The 26888-nt window shown below is 43.1% G+C and overlaps 1 pseudogene; it reads right to left on the bottom strand.

Annotated features, from left to right (window-relative positions):
- Positions 1 to 1034: 1034 nt before the first annotated feature.
- LOC135228913 (conserved oligomeric Golgi complex subunit 1-like) lies at positions 1035 to 3673 on the bottom strand (annotated as a pseudogene).
- Positions 3674 to 26888: the final 23215 nt, after the last annotated feature.

Below are 26888 nucleotides of genomic sequence, written 5' to 3'. Positions count from 1 at the left end.
ACTGATTGGCTGCTCACAGCAGATCCCATCATGGAGGTGACCACATTATATCAAATCTCACCATGGAGGTGATCACATCATCACATGACTGCCAAACTACATCATAACTGCCAAACCACTGTGAATCATGGGCCAGCCAAGCTGACACACGACTTTAACAATAACACCATCTATCTCTGTGAGAGAGAAGGGAAAAAGTTCTAACACCAGTATGAGATGTGGTAAATATGGATGGGTTTAACTGTACAAGGCTTATATGCCTGGGTTGTTGACCTTTCAAATCAGTCTCTCCTGCATGCGCACCAGACTAATACAATGTGAACCTCTCCAATTAACAGATACCAAAGCCCTTGGTTAAGTGACGCTTTTGTCATTCTCTCTTTGGTCCCTGGCAGATGTCATTGAGTTTTACCTTGCTGTTTTCACCTAAGAGTAGTGACGATTATCAGTGTGATTCCCTAGTTAACATGCAGCCTTTGCTCCTCCTAAACAGAACCTGGCTATTGCTACAGAATAAAAGAATAATTAAGTAATTTCATCTAGAGAACGGTTTGCTCTTTGCTTAACCCCACACCCGTGTTGTCTCCACAGTAGTAAATTAGTAAGGAAACAAAGTTTTCTTTTAGGTATCCATCGGAACCTACATGTTGAACGGCTTTCCAAACTCTCATTCCTTTCTGCCTGGCAGTTTTTTTCCCCCCCTTCCTATTTTCAAACCAAGTCTTCTGTAAAGTGTCAGTCGAATACCTATAGAAGGAGTCAGATCGTGGAGGTGACATTGAAACCAGATTTTGTCTCCTCCTGAATTTTTAGTTCATCCCTACTGGTGGCTGTGGTCTGGGCACAGAGAAAGTAATGACTGGTTGAATCCATATGCCAAGGCCAGGCAAAAAAGGGGAAATATTCTCACCAAGAATCCATTTAGATCCATCGTAGGGTTCGTTTAAGCTAAAAGAGTAATCTTGAGACCAGCTGTACAAGAGTGGCACAGCTGCTTCCACCGCGTGTGGGACCCTACGCTGGTGAACCTTTGATTGACTGGCAATTGCCATGTCCTTTTGGCCACGGTATTGTTATAAGCAATGGGAATTTTCTGCTACTGACAACACTGTACATCTAGTTGCCACTTCTTAGGAGACTCATAGAGACTGTAGGGGAAAATGATGTTTAGGTTGAAGAGCAGAAAACAGCCTTCTTCAGGGAGAAAACACTTAATTCATTCTCATGTGATCCGAGGAAACAGTCCCAAGTTTTCAGTCGAGAAGATCTAGCTAAAATGAGCAAAAAGATTTTCTATCTATGCCGTCAACGATAAAGTGAAAGTACCTATGGAATAAGGATGGCTCTTCTGTTACTACTAAGGGAATTCTTTCAGTAAGCAAGAGTGGAAGATAATGATTTAAGATAAAAAGAGGTCTAGGTGATGAACATGGAAAGTACAAGTTGACATGTCACTCAGTTTAACAACGCCCAGGCTCCATATTTGGTATTGCGTTAGACTCAGACATAGGAGTAGGTCTTTAACTTCCTGTCACTTGGCCCAGGTAGGATCCATTCCCTTCGTTTTCCATTGTCTCTGTTTTATTCATATCCCTAGAATCCCTTGGTGGTTTCTCTGAGCTCCTGGAGTTGCCCCAAATGCATTGCTCTGGATGGGACACAGTTCTTCCAGTGGCTGGCAGGATCAGGCCATGAAAAGTACAGCGTGTAGTTCGACATTGTTGTGGACATCCTGTTGCCCTTGCATAGCTTCTTCAATGCTTTGCAGCTCTACCCAGGTGCAGCATCCGATGTGCTTCCTACATGCCACGGAGTGATTCCGGAGCATTTCCTGCACAGTCCCAGCATCTTAAATCTGTCAGAGGAAGACTTTTTGGCCTGCATGGCAAAGACCTCGTTGGGCTGGAAGGAGTCACCACAAGGGAGATAAGCTAGGAAGTTGTCCAGTTTAATTTAAATTAAATTAATCCAGATTAGTTTAGAGTCTACAGCTAAAGGGAAGTTCTGCTCACAAGGACCAACTGCTGAGCTTTGGTGGAGAGGCCACTACTGGCAAACAGACCCTGGTTTGTCACATTGACCCAGGCAGCATCAGAAGTCAGGTCATTAGGACTCTGGCCCGAGGAAGGGAGACATGCTATGCTCCAACTGGATCTGTTTATTTGGAGTAGAATTGCTGGCGCTGGTTTCAAGATCCTGAGGCGCTGAAACCAGGAATTCTTTGGAGCTACTGGAGTCGAAGCCTCTATTTGCCAGTCTGAAAGACAGTGAGAGGAGCATTCTCAGCAAATTCATTCCAGGCAATCTCAACTCAGGGGTACCGAGCGGCAATGTATCTTAGCACCCAGATTGCCCCTGGACTCCATTGAGAAGGATGTCAACGAACAAAGAGGCCACTGCTAATGAACGTGGGCATATTCCCTAACCACTGACTGAGGCTTGGTCTCTCTTTCAGCTCAAGGGTCTGTATCTATGTTAATTTCTTTTATTTATTTATTTTTTATTGTGCTTCAAGTGAAAGTTTACAACTCAAGTCAGTTTCTCATACAGAAACTTATACACACAACCTGGTTGCTCTCCCTACAGTATGACAGCACTCTCCACCCTGTATTTCCCATGTCCATTCAACCAGCTCCAGTCCCCCTCTGCCTTCTCATCTCGCCTCTGGACAGGAGCTGCCCACTTAGTCTCATGTGTCTACTTGAGCTAAGAAGCACACTCCTCACCGGTATATATAGGCTTTCTCTTAACAATTTTATTTCAGCTTTAATCATAACAGCAAACAATTAGAAACAACTCAAATGTCCATCAATGAGAAAGTACATAAGCAAATCGTAGTATGTACACAAAATAAAAGGAATAAATCTCAAAAATAAATCCTTCACTCAAATTTTATGTTGAATGAAAGAAGCCAGACACAAAAGACCACATGTCGCATGATCCCATTTATATGAAGTTTGAAAAGAGACAAAAACTAATCTATGGGAATAGAAATCGAATAGTGATTGATTCTGGGTGGTGGTGGTGGGGTCATGGACTGAAAAGGGGCATGAGGGAACTATCTACGATGCTGGAAATATTGTATATCTTGACTAGGATATTTGTTCCGCAGGTATCTGTATCAGTTGGGGTTCTCCAGAAAGACAGAACGAATAGTATGTATCACAGCAACATCTAGTGTTTGACTAAACAACTGCACACAATAGCCTAGCCAAGATGACAGAAAAATTAACCATCACAGTTCCCAATGGCTTTTTTTTTCTTTAATGTTCGTTGACTTCTTTTATTCAAACCTACCCCATCTTGCATTGTTCCTTGTTCCGTCTTGTTCCATGTGACCCACCCAGGTTCTACTGTCTACCCTCCAGCCAGTGATCTCACATCATGGAAATCCACCGTGAGTTGTGAATTAAGTGCTGGACACAAAAGATGGCATGGTCAGCTCCATGTGGACCCTGGTCTGTTGGTAAACAGTCCAAAGGCGTGGTTGTAGGATGTGATCTTCCAACCTCAGAATTCTCCTGATGGGTCAGGAGCCTTACACCAAACAAATAAGAAAATCTGGGCCCGCTTCCTGCAAGAGGAGGACTTGGCACTCCAAATAACAACCTCCTCAAGCACTCATTGTTTATTTAAGGAAAACAAACTAATATGGCTACACACTTTAAAAATTATAATTTTAAGTAAATTAAAAAACCTAAAGATCTGTATGCTAACCATTTGTGGTTAGCATATACTTGCACGTAGATGACTCGAGGTCACAATGGTATAAGCAGAGGGCTGAGAGTCAAGCAACCAGGATTCTATTATCAACTAGCTGAGCGACCATGGACCAGTTATTGTGCTCGACACTCGGGCTCCCGGATCATCTTCTGTACAACGGGAATGATAGCAGCCTCATCTTTCATTTATTCATCTGAAATATTGTTGAGCCCTGCCCTGAGGGTAGTGGTGGTGTCTCAGTTATCTGGTGCTGCTATAGCAGAAATACCACAAGTGGATGGCTTTAAGAAACAAATTTATTCTCTCACAGTCCAGGAGGCTAGAAGTCCGAATTCAGGGAGCTAGCTTCAGGGGAAGGCTTTCTCTGTCGGTTCTGGGGGAAGGGCCTTGTCATCAATCTTCCCCTGATCTAGGAGATTCTCAGCCCATGGACTCAGGGTCCAAAGGAGGCGCTCTGCTCCTGGCACCTCTTTCTTGGTGGTATGAGGTCCCTCTCCTCTCTGCTCGCTTTTCTCTTTTATATCTCAAAAGAGATTGACTCAAGATACAACCTAATCCTGTAGATTGAGTCCTGCCTCATTGAGGTAACTGCCTCTAGTCCTACCTCATTAACATCATAGAGGTTAGGATTTACAACACACAGGATAATCACATCAGATAACAAAATGGTGGACAACCACGCAGTACTGGGAATCATGGTCTAGCCAAGTTGACACACGTTTTGGGGGGGAGGGGAGCACAATTCAAGCCATAACAGGTGGCATCAAACAGAAGAGCCCGGGCTTTAGAGTTAGCGAAAGCTGTGTTCAAATTTCAGCTAGTTTACTTACAGTTTAAGCCTTGGGCAAGTTACTTAACCTCTCTGAGCCTTTTCTTCATCTGTAAAATGAGAATGATAATCTTGCCTTCTACTTCATAGAATTGTGTGGAGGATTAAATTGGACAATACATGTCAAGCTCCTAGAACAGGCCCTGACATATAGCAAGTGCTCAACCCACTCCATTATTGTGTTTATTAGCTCTGTGACTTTAGGTAAAGTTGTTACATAAAAATGTATTTTTCCTTAATTATAATGTGGCCATATTCTAAGGTGTATCTATTTCATAGAGTGCTGTTAAGACAGGGAGCAAAGGCCCTGAGATCGGAGGGAGCGTGTTTGAGAAATAGCGAAGAGACCGGTGTGGTTAGAGGAGAAGCAAGTAAAAGAGAAATAGGCTATACTATCAGCGAGGTAATAGGGGGTTGAGTGTGGAACCTAGAGACTTAGTAAGACAAGGAACAGAGGGGCCCCCAAATCTGCAAACAAAGTAATAAGAAATGGGCCAGGGCGCAGAAACGAAGCCACTCCCCAGAACAATGGGGCAGGGTATCTAAAAATAGCACGCAAACTTCTTTGAAGTTGCCTTTCGGAAGCAGCTGGAGAAAACCAGGTCCAGGGACATGCGCAGAACATCCACCTGTGACCGCTGTGTGACCTTCCACCAGGGGCGGTGAGGGGCTACAGCCCTAGCCGGGGAATCGAACCCGGGGAGCAAGAGACTGCGCAGGCGTGACACCCCGTAATAAGTCCTGCTGCGAATCCCAGAGGCCTCCGGGACAGGAGCCATCTTGGAAAGCTGCTCCCGCGGGCACTGTAGTTAATATATCCCCGCCTGTGCCTATGAACAAACATGAATCTTTTCCCTGCCCAATTAGGGCCGTCTTTTGTTCTGGGAGATGAGGGTAAGCCTTGCTCTAGGCCCTCCTCTTCTCCCTGCTTGCAAGCCTCTTCAATAAAGCTTTGCTCCTGTGGAAAACTACGTGCCTTACCTGCTCATTCTTGACCAGTGAGAGGCAAGAACCTTATTCTGGTAGCACTGCGAGGATTAAAGTGTGGTGTCTGACACTTAGTACGCATTTCAAAAATGTTAACTCCCCTTTTACCCAGGGGATTGTGAATATTAAGGAATAAACTTCTAGGTACTTGGAGGAGACTCGTATAGTGCTTTAGTGCCCAGGCTTTGGAGGAGAACCTGGATTTGAATCCCATATCCGCTTTGTGGTTTTTGGTAAATTACTTAACTTCTCTTAGCCTCAGTTTTCTCACCTCAATAGTTTCATCTCCAGGACTGTTGTAAGGTTTAGAATACAAGGAGCTTGAGACAGCGTTTAACACACAGTAAACATTCATTTAATGGTAGCTAGTTTTTATTTTTTTTAGTTTTTAGTATGATGTATGATGGGTTTTTTTTTTTTTTTAGTTTTTAGTATGATGAGTTTTAGTATGATGGTGGCACAGTGGTTAAGAGCTCAGCTGCCAACCAAAAGGTCGGCAGTTCGAATCCTTGGAAACCCTAGGAGGTAGCTCCGTCCCATAGGGTCACCATGAGTCGGAATCGACTCGACGGCAGCCGGTTTAGTATGATGGTAGAGGTATACTTCGGTGGTATACTTTAACATCGAAAGAGTCCATGATATATAGTAAATGCTCAATAAGTACCTATTGACTATAATTAAATTCTGAAAATATTGTTCTTAGGTAGATTTTCACCTTTGGGGATCATTTAGCCTTTTAAAAATTAGTTTTCTCCTTTTTACATAAATGACCTATTATTGTTATCAAAAATTGAAGAAGTACAGTCAAGAATAAGGAAGAAACAAACAAAAAAAGCTCTCCCAAATCCTACCAGGCGGAGACAATCACCATCAACAATTTGGAGAATATCTTTCCAGATCAACATACCCGTATAAAGTTTGCACACATGCATGCACACAAGTGTATACATATGGGACCATATAGTAGATACCATTTTGTAATCTACAGTTTTTCACTAAACAAAATGTCCAAGGCGGTGAATATTGATCTTCCTTCCTTTTCTTTTTTTTATTGTGCTTTAAGTGAAAGTTTTCAATTCAAGACAGTTTCTCATACAAAAACTGATGCACACATTATCATGTGATCCTAGTGACTCTCCCTACAATGTGACAGCACACTCCTTCTCTCCACACAGTATTTCCTGTGTCCATTCAACCCGCTCCTGTTCCCCTCTGCCTTCTTATCTCGCCTCCAGACAGGAGCTGCCCACATAGTCTCCTGTGTCTACTTGAGCTAAGAAGCACACTCCTCACCAGTATCGTTTTATGTCTTATAGTCCAGTCTAATCTTCGTCTGAAGAGTTGGCTTCAGGAATGGTTTTAGTTTGGGGCTAACAGAGAGTCCACCTCTGGGGTCCCTCTGGTCTCAGTCAGACCATTAAGTCTAGTCTTTTTACTAGAATTTGAGGTCCGCACCCCACTTTTCTCCTGCTCCATCAGGGATTCTCTGTTGTGTTCCCTGTCACGGCAGTCATTGGTGGTAGCCGGGCACCATCTAGTTCTTCCGGTCTCAGGCGGATATAGTCTCTGGTTTATGTGGCCCTTTCTGTCTCTTGGGCTCACATTTTCCTTGTGTCTTTGGTGTTCTTCGTTCTCCTTTGCTCCAGGTGGCATGAGATCAATTGATTCATCTTAGATGGCCACTTGCCAGCTTTTGAGACCCCAGACGCCACTCACCAAAGTGGGATGCACAATGTTTTCTTAATAACACTTTGCTATGCCAATTGACCTAGATGTGACCTGAAACCATGGTCCCCAGACCCCAGCCCCTGCTACTCTGTCCCTCAAAGTGTTTGCTTGTATTCAGGAAGCTTCTTAGCTTTTGGATTAGTCCAGTTGTGCTGACTAGCCCTGAATTGTGTGTTGTCCTTCCCTTCACCTAAAATAATTATGTCTACTATCTAATTAGTGAATACTCCTCCCCCTCCCTCCCTCCCTCCCTCCCTCCCTCCCTCCCTCCCTCCCCACCCTGGTAACCATCAAGGAATGTTTTCTTCTGTGTTTAAACCTTTTCTTGAGTTCTTATGATAGTGGTCTCATACAATATTTGTCCTTTTGCGACTGACTAGTTTCACTCAGCATAATGCCTTCCAGATTCCTCCGTGTTATGAGATGTTTCACGGATTTATCCTTGTTCTTAATCATTGCATGTATATACCATAATTTGTTTATCCATTCATCCGTTGATGGGCACCTTGGTTGTTTCCATCTTTTTTGGTACAGTAAACAGTGCTGCAATGAACGCAGGTGTGCATATATCTATTTGTGTGAAGACTCTTATTTCTTTAAGATGTATTCTAAGGAGTGAGATTGCTGGATCTTATGGTAGCTCTATTTCTAGCTTTCTAAGGAAGCGCCAAATCGATTTCCAAAGTGGTTGTACCATTTTACATTCCCACCAGCAGTGTGTATGTGTTCCAGTCTCTCCGCAACCTCTCCAATGTTAATTTTTTATTTTTTATTAATGCCAGCCTTGTTGGGGTGACATGGTATCTCACTGTAGTTTTGATTTGCATTTTTCTCTGATGGCTAATGATCATGAGCATTTCCTCATGTATCTGTTAGCCACCTTAATGTCTTCTTTGGTGAAGTGCCTGTTCATATCCTTTGCCCATTTTTTAATTGGGTTATTTGACTTTTTTATTGTTGAGGTTTTGCAGTATCTTGTAGATTTTAGGAAACCCTGGTGGCTTAAGAGTGGTTAAGTGTTAACCAAAAGGTTGGCAGTTCAAATCCACCAGGCGCTCCTTGGAAACTCTATGGGGCGGTTCTACTCTGTCCTGTAGGGTGGCTATGAGTCGGAATGGACTTGACGTCAACGGCTTTGGGTTTTTTTTTTTTTTTTTTTGGTTGATTTTAGGGATTAGACGCTGATCGGATTTGTCATAGCCAAATTTTTTTTCCTAGCCTGTATGTAGTCTTTTTACTCTTTTGGTGAAGTCTTTGGATGAGCATAAGTGTTTGATTTTTAGGAGCTCCCAGTTATCCTGTTTCTCTTCAGGTGTTTGTGCATTGTTAGTAATGTTTCGTGTACTGTTTATGCCATGTATTAGGGCTCCTGCCGTTGTCCCTATTTTTTCTTCCATGATCTTTATCGTTTTAGATTTTATATTTAGGTCTTTGATTCCTTTTGAGTTAGTTTTTGTGCATGGTGTGAGGTATGGGCCTTTTTTCATTTTTTTACAAATGGATATCCAGTTATTTCAGCACCATTTGTTAAAGAGACTGTCTTTTCCACATTTAAGAGACGTTGGGCCTTTGTCAAATATCAGCTGCTCACAGGAGGGTAAATTTACGTCTGGATTCTCAAGTCTGTCCCATTGGTCTATGTATCTGTTGTCGTACCAGTACCAGGCTGTTTTGACTACTGTGGCAGTATAATAAGTTCTAAAATCAGGTAGTGTGAGGTCTCCCACTTTGTTCATCTTTTTCAGTAATGCTTTACTTATCCGGGGCCTCTGCCCTTTCCATACGAAGTTGGTGATTTCTTTCTCCATCTCATTAAAAAATGCCATTGGAATTTGGACCGGGATTGCATCATAACTGTAGATCGCTTTGGGTAGAATAGACATTTTCACAATGTTGAGTCTTCCTATCCATGAGCAAGGTATGGTTTTCCACTTACGTAGGTCTCTTTTGGTTTCTTGCAGTAGTGTCTTGAAGTTTTCTTTGTATAGGTCTTTTACTTCTCTGGTTAGATTTATTCCTAAGTATTTTATCTTCTTGTGGGCTGTCATAAATGGTATTGATTTGGTCATTTCCTCTTGGTGGTGTAGAGGAATCCAACTGATTTTTGTATGTTTATCTTGTATCCTGATACTCTGCTGAACTCTTCTATTAGTTCCAGTAGATTTCTTGTGGATTCTTTAGGGTTTTCTGTGTATAAGATCATGTCATCTGCAAATCGAGATACTTTTACTTCTTCTTTGCCAATTTGGATATGTTTTTTTTCTTTATCTAGCCTAATGACTCTGGCTAGGACCTCCAGCACAATGCTGAATAAGAGTGGTGATAAAGGGCATCCTTGTCTGGTTCCCGCTCTCAAGGGGAATGCTTTCGGACTCTCTCCATTTAGGATGATGTTGGCTGTTGGCTTTGTATAAGTGCCCTGTATTATGCTGAGGGATTTCCCTTCTATTCCTATTTTGCTGAAAGTTTTTATCATGAATGGGTGTTGGACTTTGTCAGATACCTTTTCTGCGTCAATCGATAAGATCATGTGGTTCTTGTCTTTTGTTTTGTTTGTATGATGTATTACAGCCATTGTTTTTCTAATGTTGAACTATTCCAGCATACCTGGTATGACTCCCACTCGGTCACGGTGAATTATTTTTTTGATATGTTGTTGAATTCTATTGGCTAGAATTTTGTTGAGCATTTTTGCGTCTAAGTTCATAAGGTATATAGGTCTGTAATTTTCTTTTTCGTGTGTGGTGTCTTTACCTGGTTTTGGTATCAGGGAAACGCTGGCTGCATAGAATGAGTTTGGGAGTGTTCCATCCTTTTCTATGCTCTGAAATACCTTTAGTAGCAGTGGTGTTAACTCTTCTCTGAAAGCGTGGTAGAATTCTCCAGGGAAGCCATCAGGGCCTGGGATTTTTCTGTTGTTGTTGGGAGATTTTTAATTACCTTTTCAATCTCTTCTTTTGTTATGGGTTTATTTAGTTGTTCCGCCTCTGAGTTAGTTTAGGTAGATAGTGTGTTTCTAGAAATTTGTCCATTTCCTCTAGGTTTTCAAATTCGTTACAGTACAGTTTTTCATAGTATTCTGTTATGATTCTTTTCATTTCAGTTGGGTCTGCTGGGATATCGCCCATCCCATTTCTTGTTCAGGTTATTTGCTTCCTCTCCTGTATTTCTTCTGTCAGTTTGGGCAATGGTTTATCGACTTTATCGCTCTTTTCAAAGAACCAGCTTTTGGTCTTGTTAACTCTTTCGATTGTCTTTCTATTCTCTATTTCGTTTAATTCGGCTCTAAATTTTATTATCTGCTTTCTTTTGGTGCCCGACGGTTTCTTTTCTTGTTCCCTTTCTATTTGTTGGAGTTCTTGGTTTAATTCTTTGATTTTGGCCCTTTCTCCTTTTTGGATGTGTGCATTTATTGCTATAAATCGACCTCTGAGCATTGCTTTTGCTGTGTTCCAGAGGCTGTGGTAGGATGTGTTTTCATTCTCACTTGATTCTATGAATTTCTTTATTCCGTCCTTAATTTCTTCTATAACCCAATAGTTTTGAGCAAGGCGTTCAGTTTCCATATGTTTGATTTTTTCTTTCCTTGATTTTTCTGTTATTGATTCCTACTTTTATGGCTTTATGGTCTGAAAAGATGCTTTGTAATATTTCGATGTTTTGGATTCTGTTAAGGCTTGATTTATGGCCTAAAAAAGGGGTCTGTTCTGAAGAATGTTCCCTGTGCGTTGAAAAAGAAAGTATACTTGGTTGCTGTTGGGTGGAGTCTTCTGTATATGTCTATGAGGTCAAGTTGGTTGATTTAGGTCTTCTGTGTCTTTATTGAGCTTCTTTCTGGACGTTCTGTTCTTCACCGAAAGTTGCGTGTTGAACTCTCCTACGATTATTTTGGAGCTGTCTATCTCTCCTTTCAATGCTGTTAGAGTTTAAGTATTTTGGAGCCCTGTCATGTGGTGTGTGAATATTTATCATGGTTATGTCATCCTGGTGTATTGACCCTTCAGTCATTATATAGTGTCCTTATCCTTTGTGGTGGATTTTACTTTAAAGTCTATTTTGTCAGAAATTAATATTGCCACTCCTGTTCCTTTTTGATTGCTGTTTGCTTGATATGTTTTTTCCATCCTTTGAGTTTTAGTTTGTTTGTCTCTTTAAGCCTAGGGTGTGTCTCTTGTAGGCACCATATGGACAGATCTTTTTTTTTTTTTAATGCATTCGGCCACTCTCTGTCTCTTTATTCGTGCATTTAGTCCATTTGCATTCAGCATAGTTATTGATAGGTATGAGTTTAGTGCTGTCATTTTGATGTCTTTTTTGTGTGTGTTGTTGACAGTTTCTCTGTTCCACTTAATTTTCTGTGCTGAGTCGTTTTCCTTTATATATTATCTTTTCCTCTTTTTCATTGTTGTTGATTTTGTTTTTGCTGAGTCTTTATGTTTTCCTTGTTTTTTTATTTTGATGCATAGGATTGTTAGTGTCCTTTGTGGTTACCTTAATATTTACCTCTATTTTTCTGAGTTTAAGCCAATCTTTTATTTCTTTATATCGCCTTGACCTCCTCTCCGTATGAAAGATCTATGACTACATTTTTTAGTCCCTCTTTTTTGTTTTGATGTTGTCATCTTTTACATAATGACTTCTCTGTTTCCCTGTTTTGAGAGTTTTAGCTTTGATTTATTTTTGTGATTTCCCTATCTGGGTTGATATCTGGTTGCTCTGTCCTCTGTCCTAGTCTTGGGTTGTTATTGAGGTTACTGATTTTCTATCCAGAGGCAGGTCTGGCAACTCTTCTCTGCTTCTGAACCATCTCTCACTCCCCCTGCTTCTCAGTCTCACTCCTCAACTTTGGCCTTAATGGTTAGGGCTCCCAGACGGTGATATATAATCGATTCACTTGCATTTTCGTGTCTTTGTTGTAAGAGGGACCATAGGAAGCATCTGAGTACTCTGCCATCTTGGTCTCACCTCCTATCTCTGTTAATTTCTAAGACTCATTTTTCCAGAACTCCGCCCTTGGAGCAAATAAATTTGCTGGGGAAGAATGATTATCACTCACTCCACCTCTCCATTTGAAGGGCTCAGTCGTCTCACCCTTCTTATTTTCAAACATTATCTTATTACCTTCACCTTGTAATTATATTATTTTCTGGTTAACTGTGACACATCCTTCCCCACATCCTCCACAGCCAAGCCATTACTAAATCCCCTTCCCTGAAACAGATCTCCAATTTGTCCAATTAGGTCCATCTTTGCTGCTACCACTAATCCAAACCACCATCATCTCTCCCCAGATTATTGTAAGAGCCTTGTTGTCACCCTACAACATCCACTCCACCCCCACTGTGATCAATTGTCACTGTAAAATGGCTACAGTGGTAGTGTGATAGTATCAACAGAATCTGTCTAATGTCATGGGGGATAACTGGAATGAAGATCAGCCTTGTGCTGATCATGATGAGGTGGAGGTCCAAGATACCTCTGCTCTCTAAATTTTTTACTAATTCTGATACCAGCAGTCCCTCACCCGGCACTTTCTACTTCTCTTCCGGGTTTGATAATCCTTTGCAATGACCACACAGAACTCACAGACCATACTTACAGTAACGTGGTTTATTAAGGAACAGGGTACACCTTGGGATCAAGATCAACAGGCTATACAACTCAGGAATCAGAATCAGGAACCATGTAGGCAATGTCTCCCTTCTTCAGTGCAGAACAGCTCTCTCAGCTTCTCTCAACTGTGGAAGCCTCCTTTCAGCCCCTTGAGAACAGGTTCCTCTTGGTCCTGCTATCTGTCTCCACTGGCTCTGCCACTGGGCCCCTTCTGGGCCTCTCTCTGGCTTCAGTGTTAGAGCCCTTGACCTGTGTTACAGCTCTTGTAGGGGGTTCCTTGCCTCCTTTCTCTCTTCCTGCTTCTTCTCTCTTTATTCCTTATACTTCTCCCTGCTGCTTCTCTTTATGTTTCTCTCTTTCTCCTCAGAAACCTCAGTGGGGTTGGCTGCTTATATACACAACTCCTTCTAATTTCAAGGCATAGCGCTCCCACCAGGGCCACTAACTGACCAATCGCCTCTTGGTAGGCCACAAAACTTCATTTACATAATAGGCTACAACTCACTTCATTTGCACAGTCTATTGACCAATGCCTGTAAGGTGCATACCAATCACAGGGCATGCTGCAGCCTATAACCAGACAAAAAGTATCAAGCCATCCTTGTTTATAGCTTACCCAGAAAATGTTAATGAACCTGGACAAAAGTAACAAACCCTCTGGGGTAGGAAATGAGGGCAAATGTAACTCCTCAGGGCCTATGGGAAAAATCTCTCAAGCTGTTTTTCCAAAGAACCAAGGCAAAAGGCCACATAAAGGAACTCATTTCACCACAGTCCCATAAAAGCTGCAATCATTTAAAGTTAGAGTTTTGATTACATTACTCTCCTGCTCCAGATCCCATATGATGGTCTGTGTGACTAAACACAACTATGAAAACATTTGTTTAATTTCAATTATGACAAATGCTGCAAAAGATACAGTATAAGGCATGTGGAGAGACACAGCGAGGGAGTGAAAGGGGCCTGGACGGCTGGGGAAGGCTACCCTCTGCTTTGGGGATAATGCACAATACCCTTAGCCTGAACTTCAAGCCTTTGCATGACCTATCCTTACCTATCTCTCCAGGCTCATCTCATGCCACTTTCCTTTCCTCATTCAATAGCTCCCAACCTCACTGGCTTTCTCTTAGAGCCTCACATATACCAAGATACGTCTTGACTCAGGCCTTCGCATATGCTCTTCCTTTTGCCTGGCAATCCCTCCTGCTTTCTTCACCTGGATAATTCTTATTCATCCTTCGGATTTTAATTCAAATGCCACTTCCCCAGGGAAGCCATCTCTGACCATCCAGGCTTAGTAAGGTCCCTGTTATATCTTTCCAAGGCAACTTATTACTTTTGCTTTATGGCACTCATCAATATTGAAATTAAAGAAACATTTGCATATTTATAAGTGTAACATCTGCCTCTCACTCTAGACTATGACCTCCACACAGGAGGTGTCTATGTATGTCTGGTTCACTGCTAAATCCGCAGGCAACATGGTAAAAAATGAAACCTGTTGCCGTCGAGTTGATTCCGACTCACAGCGACCCTATAGGACAGAGCAGAACTGTCCCATAGGGTTTCCAAGGAGCAGGTGGTGGATTCAAACTGCCGACATTTTGGTTAGCAGCTGTAGCTCTTAACCAGTATGCCACCAGGGCTCTCCCCAAAATATCAGTTGAATGGACCAGAAAAGGCAGGTGAGCTATGGCTGTGATGATCTCCAGAATGGAGAAAAGCAAACCGCATGGCAGGAATGGCTCTCTCAGCAAGGCTTCTGGTAAAGCATTGAAGAGAGTTTGGTTCAAAGTGGTGGCCACCAACTGCATGAGTGAACAAAACTGAAGCTTGATACCAGCCCCTACAGGAGGAAATGATCTTCCTCTAACAATTTCCCTTCGGAAAAATAAAAAATGAAGGTGCTCTGGATGCCTCAATTCACCCCAGCTCACCCTTCCTCATCCCATGTTTAAGGTCCAAATTTTGAAGACAGGCCAGACTCACCATGGTGTGGATGGTTAAGAAGTTGTTGGTTAGCTGCCTTTCTGGCCACCAGGAAGTCTGCTAGGGTTTGGTGAGGAGAACTCTCTTGTAACACCATTATAGCGCACAGGGCCTGAGCTACTGCTTGGGCAAACACAGCTAGGCATTTAAGCAGCAACTTGCTTTCATGCAAAATGATTGACCTAGTGAGGAACAATGAAAGGATATACTGAATGACAAAGGTCGGCAGGGAATACCTTGCGAGAAGGACCTTGGCACATCAGGAAATAAAAAATACCCCATGAAACTATTGTGCTAAAGAGTGACTTTCACTAGAGATCTTTCAGCTATGCCCTCAACGGAAGTGACTGGCTCCTGCCACCTGCCAGAAGAGCATAAGGAATGCAAGCAGAAGGGAAGGGGCTGAAATGAACTAGAACTCAGATAAAGCAGACTGTGAAAGTGGCAGCAGAGCAGGCATGGAGATACTGAGAGTCCACCGTCAAGCTCCAGATTTTTTTTTCCCCTCTCAGGAATTTCTAATTGGAGCTTGATCTGGGCAGCCATGCTGTGAAACTTGTTCCATGGCTGCATGAAAAGGCAAAGAACTATGTCAGAAGAAAGAAGATCAATGCCATGTTCTGCAGCTTTGAGGAACAATTTGCAGCTATTTTAGTGTAATACCCTTGCATTAAGGTGCCTGATTCTGAGCATGGACGTTCAGTTTGATGGAATTACTGGAAACATCAATTCTGTAAAATCCCACCATTTTTTTTTCCTATTGCTTGATAGCCCCTTTGTTCACTCCAATGAAGAGGCAAGCTTAATTTGGTGATCTCACGTGCTGGTTAACAAACATGCTAGGTGCCTTTTCTCAGTTATCCTCTTGTATGCCTCAATAACAGGAAGGCCTATTAGCCACCACTCCTGGAGGCTTTCTCCTTCCCTTCTCTGATGTTCTGGCTTCTACTTTTTTTCTTGTCTCTTTGAGCCCACCGTGGAATCCTTGGCTAGCTGATCCTCTTCACCACCCCCCACCCCCACCATATTTTCTGCAGGTTCAGTCCTCAGACCTCTACTCATCTCATTGTATCCTCTCTAACCCTCAAGATTCTCTTCCCTCAAACATTACTTCTATGCAGGTGACTAGTACTAGGTCTATAGTTAGTCCTCACCACTGCCCTGATTCCAGTCATGCATTTTCAGCTCCCTGCTGAACATTTCCACCGGTAAGTTTCACTGCCAACTCATATTAGTATATCTACATCTAAATGCATCTCCTCTTCCAAAAATAGAGCTCACTCACATCTTTTTCCCTTAGTACATCCCACCACCAAGCCCCCAGATGTCCCGGTACTTCCACGACCTTTTGACTGTTCCTTGGATATCTCTTCCCTATAGGTTTTCAGTCACCACATCCAGGTCTCAAAGTCAAGTCATGCTCATCTCACATTTCGATTGACTCAATAACACTCCAATGGATGTTTTCATTCTCTGACCCTCTAGTCTATCCTTTCCTTTGCTGCCAGATTAACCTTTTGCAAATGCCACTTGGGTCACACCTTTGCTCGTTTCTAAAAGGACCCCGCTGCTTAATATGTTGGTGGTCCAGGTTTCCTGGACCCAAAGTACCTCTTCAGTTGTATTTCCCACGACTCTCTGTCTTCCAGGAACCCTCTACTCAAATTGGTTACTTACTGCATGTAAAAGGCATCATTTCCCCGCTAGACCCACATTTCCAAACCCCATCTGCTTTGGGTCTAGCTCCAAAGCCACCTGCTTACTGAGAAAGACTGGGGCCTGAAGTGATTTCCACCAGAATTCCTATGGTAAATGAATGTGCAATGATTTTGACAAGTAATCGCCAACTTCCTGTAATTTTTTCTCTCCGCTATTCTAACTTATTTACACTTTTTGGCTGATTAACTTTCCTTGGTTTCATCTCCTTGATTAGATCTCAAGCCCCTTCAGAGCAGGAGTTTCTTTGTGCCTTGAACAGGGGAGGCACTCAAATTCTTAACAATAAGAAGCTCTGTGGAAATCAACATGTTTCCAAAGTCAGACACAGAACAAGTTAAAAAAAAAAAACCTTTGATAAAACTTGAACCCTGACTTAGCTACGCTGAGGAAACGAAGAGTGGTAAACAATGGGTGGATATAAACTTCTTGCACGGCATAGGGAGGGATGAGGTCTCTCATTCCAAATGTTGGGAATTTCTCCCAGTCTTTCATGGTTCCAGAGTGTGAAACTATTTTACGGACTTGAATTCTTCTAAAACCAGGTAGGTAATATTTTGAAGTTTCAAAACTGGAGCTAGATTGAGCTTGTGCAATTTCTCCCTCCATGCTGCGTTAGGATTCTTCTCCCACATTGTTAGTGAAAACATTCCCTGTCTGCCTTCCTTACCCTCCATGCCCTTTCACTTCCATCATCTCTGGGTCAACACTCTTTGTGAAATCAAACCATACTTCAAATATTGGGATGTCTTTGGGAATGCATCCTTCCTCACCAAGACTAAGTATCATTTTTTTGCAAGGACACTTGGGCTAAGCTCAATAGAGAGAGGGATCTTTGTTCACTAAACTGGAATTATTTGGCTATCACAACTGTGATGGCATGATTGCTGGGGCTATCCTGCATTTCCTTCCCTTCAAAAAGAGCCCTTAAAAGGAACACCGGCTATTGAAGAAACTTGGAGTTATTTTTGGCATGAGGGACAATGAAGATTTTGGAAGGCACATGTCAACAACAAGGATAAATTAGTTATGTAAAGAAATAGTGGCAAGAAATGCTATATCAGCAACAGGTTTGTGTGAATCTGGTCCTACGAGAAGCAGATGCCAAGGAGGGATTAATGTGCAAGGATTTGTACATTTGCATGAAAAGAAATGAGGAGGGAGCCAGGGAAGGCTGGCAGAGCCCTCAGATCATGATGCAAGCCTGAGAAGTAGAGAAGGTTGGATGAAGTGTCCTAGGCCGCTGTGCGGTGTAAGGAAGGTTTGGCATAGCCTCGTGGAAGGCTTGAGCCAAAGTTGGTGACAAAGGAGTCTGGTGTCTCCCAGGATGGGGTCTGCCTTAGGATCCCCAGCACACTCAGTCCTTGTCAAGGAGTAGCGCGTAGGAGGTGTGGCATCAGCATAGATCATGTGATGTAGTTCAAGCTTAGCATGCTGGGGGTCCCAAAGCTCAGAATCTGGGACCCTCTGTCAGATATGCCTTATGTAGTCTGTGTGGCATATTGTCATGGCTGCCATGGGGTCTAGTGAGAGAAATCTAAGGCAAAGAGGTCAACATTCCTTTCATCTAAAGTTGCGGAGAAGGAACCATTGAACCCAGAGGTGAGGTGAGGGAATCTGGAGTTCCAAGTTAGGGGAGGTCCTGACAAGGCTGCTGAACAACTTCTGACTGACTCCTTGGAGATGGATCAGAGAACCAGTGAAAGAAGTTGAGGAAGTCTCCCCTGGGGAGGTGAGCCCAAAGGATGGGAGGCAGACTCTTTCCTAAGACAGGAGAATCCACTGAGAATGTCTGGGAAGTAGCCTGGGGTGGGAGTTTGGGGGAGGCCCCCTGGAAGGAGCCCTGGGGTATGTGGTCAGGTGGAAAATGACCTGGAGGGCTAGTGCCAGAGCACCTAAGCCAGGGCCACAAACATCAAGATGAAGAGCCTCACATTTTGGGGCAGAGACCTCTGCTTTCTACCTCTTCCCCTGCAGGAGAGCAGGGCCACTCTGCCTAGCTCATCTGACCACTGTTCCTATTGCAGCACCTGAACCAGTGACCTGGCTATGCCCCAAACCACTGTGCCAGGCCACTATGCAGGTGCTCACTCCAGTGGGCAGGAGCTTCTGCTTCTCACTGTTTCCTGTACTGCAGCTTCCCAATCAGTGACTGGATGTGTCCAAGGCCACTTTTCTGCTACCCTGGCCTCCAGCTCTGGGCTTAGAGCACTCCCAACGTTGGCTGACACTTCCCAAATGTGGGGCAGGCCCCTCCTCATACACCAGGCACGCCCCAGGAAACTTCTGTTTTCATACCTTAACTTCCTGGGTGCAGGGGGCCCACCTGCTTATTTTGTAGCACTGTTATCACCTGAAAAAAAATGTATGTGTGTGTGTATGTATGTATATACACGAATGTGCATATAAGTATATATCCATTCTGTCATTTCCAGTGTTCCTCTGATTGTCAAAAGCTCCTGCTGCCCCTCCCCAAATTTAGGCCTGATTTTACAACTAAAATAGATGACTGAGAGGCTTCTAATTTGAGTGTTTCCAGAAATGGTTCATGATTTTTCAAACAACAGATGGAAAAGGAGGCCTAAAAAACAGATTAATTTCAGCCAGAGGCAGATGCTCCTCTGTGAGAAAGTGGGGAGAAGGAAATTGGGGTTTGGTAGCCCAGAATGAAGAGGATTGGGTTCATTATAATAAGAACAATCCCTTATGTGGCATCGGGAGTGAAACTTTCTATTGCTGCATAAAAAATTATCACCAATTTAGCAGCTTAAAATGACACCCATTTGTTACCTTACAGTTCTGTCAGGTTCAAGTCCAGGAGTACTCGACTTGGCTGTCTGCTAAGGGTCTCACAAGTAGAAGTCAAGGTGTCGCCTGGGCTGGGCTCTTATCTGGAGGCTCTGGGGCAAAGTCAGCATCCTCATTCATTCAGGCTGTTGGGAGAACTCAGTTTCTGAGGTTGTAGAACTTCAGTCTCCATATCATTGCCAGCTGTCGCTGGAGAGCTACTCTCAGCTCCGGGAGGCTTCTCTCCAGTCCTTGAATATGGCCCCTCTGTCTTCAAATCCAGCCTTGGTGTATCAAGGCCTTCTCATGCTTTTTTGCAAACTGCACAACTCCCCTCTGGTGTTACTTTATAGGCCTGTTATACCGATTTTTTTTTTACATGTTGATGACTTTAAAAATTTCAATTTTTTTTCTGTCCAACAGATTTAATGTTGCCAGGATAAAACTGATCTCACGGAAACTTCGTAAAGGCAGATATTTTCCTAAACCAAGTGCAACCAATGGTGAACTGAACGGGTTCGTGATGGAAATGGGATGCCATGTTGAAACCAAAGAGTATGCATGCATGAAGATCAAGGAATTGTTTGAATTTTATTGCTTTCATAATTCTTAAACTGCAACATAATTTTTGATAATCAATGTCTTTGAAATCAACAAATAAAAGTCACCAGTATAAATCGTGTTTTCATCTTAAAATAGGCTATTTTAGTTTATTCATTCATTATCATCATCATCCTACTCTCGGAGCCCTTCGAAGTCTCTTCACTATTATCATTGAAGCATCTCAAAGCTGCCTGTAGGTGCTCTTCTGTGACTTCTGAACTGATGTCATCCTCATCACTGCCTTCAGCATCTTCATCTTTGTCATCAGTATTCGGCTGTTACACAATTCCCGGCTTTCCGAAGCCATTTCAGCTGGTTTCTAGGGTTATTTTCCCTCAAACAGAGGCCACTCATTTGCAGACTTCTGTTAACATTGCCTGCTTCAGTCGTCCTGATGATGTGAACTCACAATTCCCAGACTGCATCCATTCATCCCACTCTCTTCTCACGAAAGTCTTTAACTGACAGTTGACCACTATATCTAGCAGCTGTAGCTTGCAGGTAAGGCCAGCAGGTATGACTGCTACATGGGCATCAGTTGAGTTAATATAATTTTGAACATTTTTTCTGTCAGCAGCCATGGCGTCAAAAATTAGTAGACTTCTTTGAAAAGAAAACCCCCTGCCTGGCCCTATAACATTTATCTACCCATACTTTCATAACATCACAGTCCATCCATCCCTTCTTATCACAATGAACAACCACACTGGTGAGCAGTTTTTCACGGGGCATGGTAACTCTCTTGAAAATCACCATAGGCTTTATTTCACCCCACTCACAGTGCAATCAAGGAGTACAGTGAAGCAAGTCCTCTTGTGCCCAGTGGTGGTTGTACTGGCTACAGTTTTTGTACCTGAAGCAACTTCAGTCCTGGTGGCCAGGATGTCAAAAGACATCAGAACCTCATTCATATTAATTACATCCACTGCAGAGATTCCAAGTTCAGAGATTTCTTTGGTGATGAATTCTCAGAAGTTGACCATCTTTTGCTCCCAGTCATCTGGAAGCTGCTGGCCTACATGGTTCTCATTCTCAGAGAAAGGCCATTCCTTTTTATGAATTTAGAAATCCAGGTGAAACCTGCCTTGAAATCTGGAATTCCTCTTTCATTTTCCAGAATCTTTTCTTTGATCTGAATTGTGACAGTAGAGACAGCTTGATTTTGTTCCCTTCGAGAAATAATCCACTTTTTCAAGTCGTTCTCCAACTCAGGCCATTTTATTTTGGGCCCATGACGTGCGAGTTTTTGAGGATTCCTTTTCTCTAGCTCCTTTTTCTCCTTTCTCCATTCGTGAATGGACAACTCTCCAACCTCGAACTCTCAATGCTGCTCTGTTGCTTGTTTCTTCTGCCCTCACAACAACTTTCAGTTTGAAGTCAGTGGTGTAGGACTTGTGTTTAATTCCTGCCATGATCCTAAAGGGTTCTGAGATTTAGATTTATAAACTGAAAAAACTTGCACAATATAATCGATAACTGGGGGTTCTAGTAAAGAGAACAAAATTCAAATGTGAGGTGTACAAGAAGCAAGGGTCTTTTTATATACTCGCAAGCATGTGACTAAGGTGACATATGATCATTGATCAAAGACATTGGTGCTAATAAGGCATAATTAGACTACGAAGTAAGCAGACCTAACAAAGCTTAGTGGTTTCACTTAAGGTGATCTGATAAGGTTTTAGCATTCAACTCTTAAGCCAAAAGCAATCGTCTATCGGTTTTCCTTTGCTTACTCCTCCAATTAAAAGCCAGATTCGGAAGAGACTGTGATAATTATGTCAGTACAGATGGAATACTTGATGCCATTTATGCCATTTATGCTTCACTTTGTGTAAAAAAAAATTTTTTTTCTTTTGTTTACTTTTCCCATTGACAGCACGTGATTTATGGACAGGCTTCAGTAGGTTCAAGGTTCCAATTGATGACTCAAAAGTGACGGGGATATAATTATCAACTTAAATTAATAGAAACATACAGTTTCAACTATTTATTTTCTGATTACCCAGGTCTTACCAAACTCCATCCATGACTTCTTGACAAGGTGTATACCTTTATTATACAAATATGAGCAAAAGTAACATTCCTGGACTGTTGAATGAGGCTGAAATCCACTTGTGGAAATATTAGGAGACATGCGGGGTGTATGCACGGGCGTGCTATGTCAGGGCTTTTGAACATAATTCCGTCATTCCCAAGCGTTATATGTGTGTGCACGTTATTTACGTGGGCATGCTTTTTGTGAAAAAAATATGGTAATCTCCCTGGCTTCTCCTTTTGCTACCAGCCAGAGAAAATGCTCTTTACTTTGAAAGAGCTCATGTGATTAGTTTAGGCCCACCTGAATAATTTCTCTCTTGATTAATCACCGGAGTAATGTCCCCTCGCATTGACTGAAGAGGGAATTATACAAGGCTAAGGACCACTGGGGGCCTTTCTTAGAATTCTGCCTACCAATGTCACCAAGTCTCTTTCAATCTCCTGATGATATTTTGTATGTGTGTGTGTTTCTCCATTCTGCACATATGTTTATTTCATTTGTGCAATTCAAAAAAAAAACCCAAACCCATTGCCATTGAGTCGATTCTGACTTATGGCAACCCTATAGGACAGAGTAGAACTGCCCTTATAGGATTTCCAAGGCTGTAAATCTTTACGGGAGCAGACTGGCACACCTTTCTCCCGAGGAGAGGCTGGTGGGTTCAAACTGCTGACCTTTTGGTTAGCAGCCATGCACTTTAGCCATTGTGCCACCAGGGCTCCTTGTGCAGTCCATTGACAATAAATTCTTTTTTGTATGTGGTGTGGTGCAGTGACTTACTTAATAAGGCCCTTTTAGTCATAGTTCTTGTGACTCCCACACAATGATTGGGTGAGACTATGCAAATAAAGTGCTTGTGGCCCACCAAAGGGATTGGACAGCTTGCTGCTAATGAAAATAAGGTGCATGGAACTCTTGCAGAGGTGAGACCATGCAAATAAAGTGTACGGAACCTCAAGGAGGGGATTGGTCAGTTTTGTCATCTCACTAGGCTTAAAAGAGATCCAACCCCAGAGCAGAGAGGTGACCTCACTACCACCAAGAAAGAAGAGCCAGGAGTGGGTGGTGTCCTTTGGACTTGGAGTCCCTGTGCTGAGAATCCCCTAGAGCCAGGAGACAGAGAGAAAGAGCTGTAATGCCAGAGACTGTACAAGATGACAAGAAGCAGTGGCAGAGAAACGGTGGCAGCAGAACAAGGAGACCAAATCAAGATGGCATGGTGGGCTTCCCAGCCCACTGAGCAAGGTGGCTATGGTGGGTGTGAAAACTCACAGAGTGAGAGAGCTGAGTGCCTTTGGGCCGAGGCTTACTGGTAGAGTGGAGTGCTTCCTGGGCACTTATTGGCAGAGTTAAAGAGCTTTGTAACACTTGCTGGAGCAGGGCAGAGGCCAGGCCCAGGGGCCAAGGATCCAAGACAGAAAGAGAGAGAGAGAGAGAGGCCTGCTTGCAGGCACGGCTGAGAAGTTGTCCTGAGCAAAGAACTAACTGTATCTGAGTCATTCCTGATCCTGAATTTTAACCTGTTACTTCCCTAATAAACCCCATAACTATAAGTATGGTCTATGAGTTCTGTGTGGCCATTGCAAAGAATTATTGAATGCAGCAGAGAAGTAGAGAGTGTCATGGGAGGGACAGCTGGTGTCCAAATTGGTAAAATGTTGGAGGGGGGAGGTATGTCTGACCTCCACCTCATAGCAATTAACTTTGGGCTGATGCTGATGGTGATTCTTTCTCCTCCCCCTCCTGAAGTTAGATGAGGTCAGACAACCCCACCCCATTTTTACATGTGGCTTTGGACATTAGAAAAAAAACCTTTTTGTTATAAATAATGTTAAACAAATACATGACAAGACAGAATATTCTAAAGAACCAATATGTAGATATCACCCATCTTGAACAATTATGAATTCTTGGTCAATCTTAATTCATCTACACCCAGCAACTTCCCCTGCCCCTCCAGGTTATTTTGAGGCAAATCACTTAATCCATACTTACTCTACAAAGATAAAGACACCTTAAAAATACTGCTCTAAAAATACAATATGTGGCATTATCATGTCTAAACAGTAATTACTAATGCTTCCTTAAAATCTTCAACATTCATTCCCAGATAAAATTTCCTTTATTTTCTCATAAATACTAATGTTTTCTTCAACTCAGCTGCCCATATAGCCTCATGAATTACAATTGGTTGATATGCCTGTTACTGCTCTGTCAAACTCACCCTCTTTCTCTCACTTTTTCTTGTGTCAATTGAGTCTTTCGCTCTTAGAGTCTCCCACATGCTGGATGTTGCCGGCTTCATTCCGTTAGCGCTCTTTAACACACTCCCATGTCCTGTGCCTTTCTTGTAGCTTGGGAGTTAGATCTGGAGTCTTCATCACATTCACGCTTGATATTTTGGCAAGAATGCCTCAGAAACAGTGTTCTATAAGTCCATCTGGAGTCACTAAAACAGTGGCTAAAAGAAAACTGAGACTCTTGTCCTCATGTGATGGACACCTAAGTGGATTCAGGCATAGATGCTAGTGTTGTCAGATCGTTGGCATGGATTCCGTTTGGGGACCAAAATGTAAGAAATAGTTCAAGGAGAGGAGTAACAAGAGCAATGTTATGAGTAGAAATCCGACTAGCAAGAGGTTTGATGCAATTTCAGGAGAGTCCTAATCTTTCCTTCAATGCATTTTAACATTCTTTTGGGGTGTGGTGGGAGGAGCTAGTCTATGGAAAGGATGATGGGATCACAAAGGTTCTTAAATCCCCTTGATATGGTTCTCAAGATGCAAGTTGTCACTTTCTCGCCTTGGAATTCTGTCTTCCCCTCCTTATCTTGTTGTCAGTATGATATAAAATATCTATGGAGTGTGATTGCCTTCCTGACGCCCATGTGCTTTTTGTCCCATGCCGTTGATTGCCTCCACGAAGAACCACTAGGTCTGATGGAACGCATGTGTGTTGCACATTTGGACTATTGAACCTAAGTCAATAAGATGAGATGTCAAGAATTTAAAGCAAGAGAATGCATGGGAAATGGATGTGGAATTTATTGTTTGGGCTAAACACTCGATTCGGGTAACGTACATGTAAGTAAATAAGTTTTCCCTCCTTACCTCCCTAAGCTGCCTGGGTGGTGCAAGCAGTATGCAATCAGCTGCTGACTTAAAGGTTGGCAGTTTGAAACCACTCAGCGGCTCCAAGGAAGAAAGGCCTGACAAACTGCTTCCAAGAAAACGCTACAGGGCACAGTTCTACTCTAACACATGGTGTTGCCATGAGTCGGAATCAACTCGACAACAATGGGTTTGGTTTTTTTGGTTTTATTATTGTCCCTTGAAGACATTTCTGATTTGCTGTTTCAATTGTGAATACCAAATAGATGTATGTTTCAAAGGAAGGTAACATTAAAACACCAGTTTGTTTATTGGTATTGGTTTTTGTCCTGCCAGATCTGAGTTGATTGAATTCAAATCTCAGGGCAGCTGATCACAATATCTCAAGGGAAGCATTAAATTGGCAGACTCCGAATAAGGGAGGAGCCTGGGAACACATTTGGGTCACCGAGTGGGTGCCATAATTGGAACAGCAGTTGAAGCAGCCAAGCAGGATAAACACTCTTCCCCTATTGATCAGCAGTGGGAAGCAGAGTATCCTGAATACAGACATGAGCACCTAAATGTTAGTGCTGGTGCTACTGGCTGTGGTGATTCAGATATCACCCCTTGTTCTTGAGTGCCCCTCATGTGGCTATTGTGCATGGGACCAAGGGCATCACTGAGTTAATGGACAAATGTGTCAGGGTTTAGATGCCTGTCTTGATTTTTAAGACATTTACTTCATTGAATCTCTCAAAGTTTCCCCTCTAGAGTTCTCTGATTATTACCCAACCACATAAAATAATTTTCTCCAAATGTGAAAATAAGTTATCTTCTGAGACAACCTGCTTGCTGATGTAGCTAATATGGAATGGAATTTCATCTTGTGATCTCATCAGAGAGTTTGAGAGGTAAATTAGCCCTGTAATGATTTTCCCCCACATCCAAGGACAATTTGTCAGTTCAACACTTGAGATTACAATCCTTTTAATTAAGCTATGAGATCAAGTATATGAAAGAATTATCATGGCTTTAAAAGATAAGTGCACCAGGTGGAGCCAAGATGGCGGACTAGGCAGACGCTACCTCGGATCCCTCTTACAACAAAGACACGGAAAAACAAGTGAATCGATCACATACATAACAATCTACGAACCCTGAACAACAAACACAGATTTAGAGACGGAGAACGAACTAATACGGGGAAGCAGCGATTGTTTCCAGAGCCTGGAGCCAGCGTGCCAGTCAGGTACGGCACAAGCGCAGAGAGCTGCTCCCCCCCCCGAACTAACCCCGGGAGGGAGACCAGCCAGTTCCGCGGGCGGCGTGGGACACACCTGGTAGGAGAAGTCCCCAGGAGGCAGTAACTGGTCTTGGAGCAGGAAGAGCAGCGTCCCAGCTGGGGAACCGTCTCGCCGGGATTTGGACTGGATGCAGGTACGGCATAAACACGGAGAGCTGCTCCACCCCCCTGAACTAACCACGGGAAGGGGCCCAGCCGGGTCGCGCGGGCGGCATGGGACGCAGCCGATAGGAGAAGTCTCCAGGAGGCAGCGACTGGTATTGGAGCGGGGGGAACAGCGTCCCAGCCGGGACACTCAGTCACGGCACAAGAACGGGGAGCTGCTCTACCCATCTGAACTAACCCCGGGAGGGGGCGCACCTGGTTCGCGGAGGCGGCACGGCCACGCGGCTGAAGGGACGAGAAGTCCCCGGGAGGCAGCGACTGATTTTGGAGTCGAGAGTGCACCGTCCCAGTAGGGGAGCCTTGACGCTGGGCGTG

The sequence above is a fragment of the Loxodonta africana genome, chromosome X (genome assembly GCF_030014295.1).
Source record: "Loxodonta africana isolate mLoxAfr1 chromosome X, mLoxAfr1.hap2, whole genome shotgun sequence".
Lineage (NCBI taxonomy): Eukaryota > Metazoa > Chordata > Mammalia > Proboscidea > Elephantidae > Loxodonta > Loxodonta africana.
This window is presented reverse-complemented; position numbering and strand designations above follow the sequence as displayed.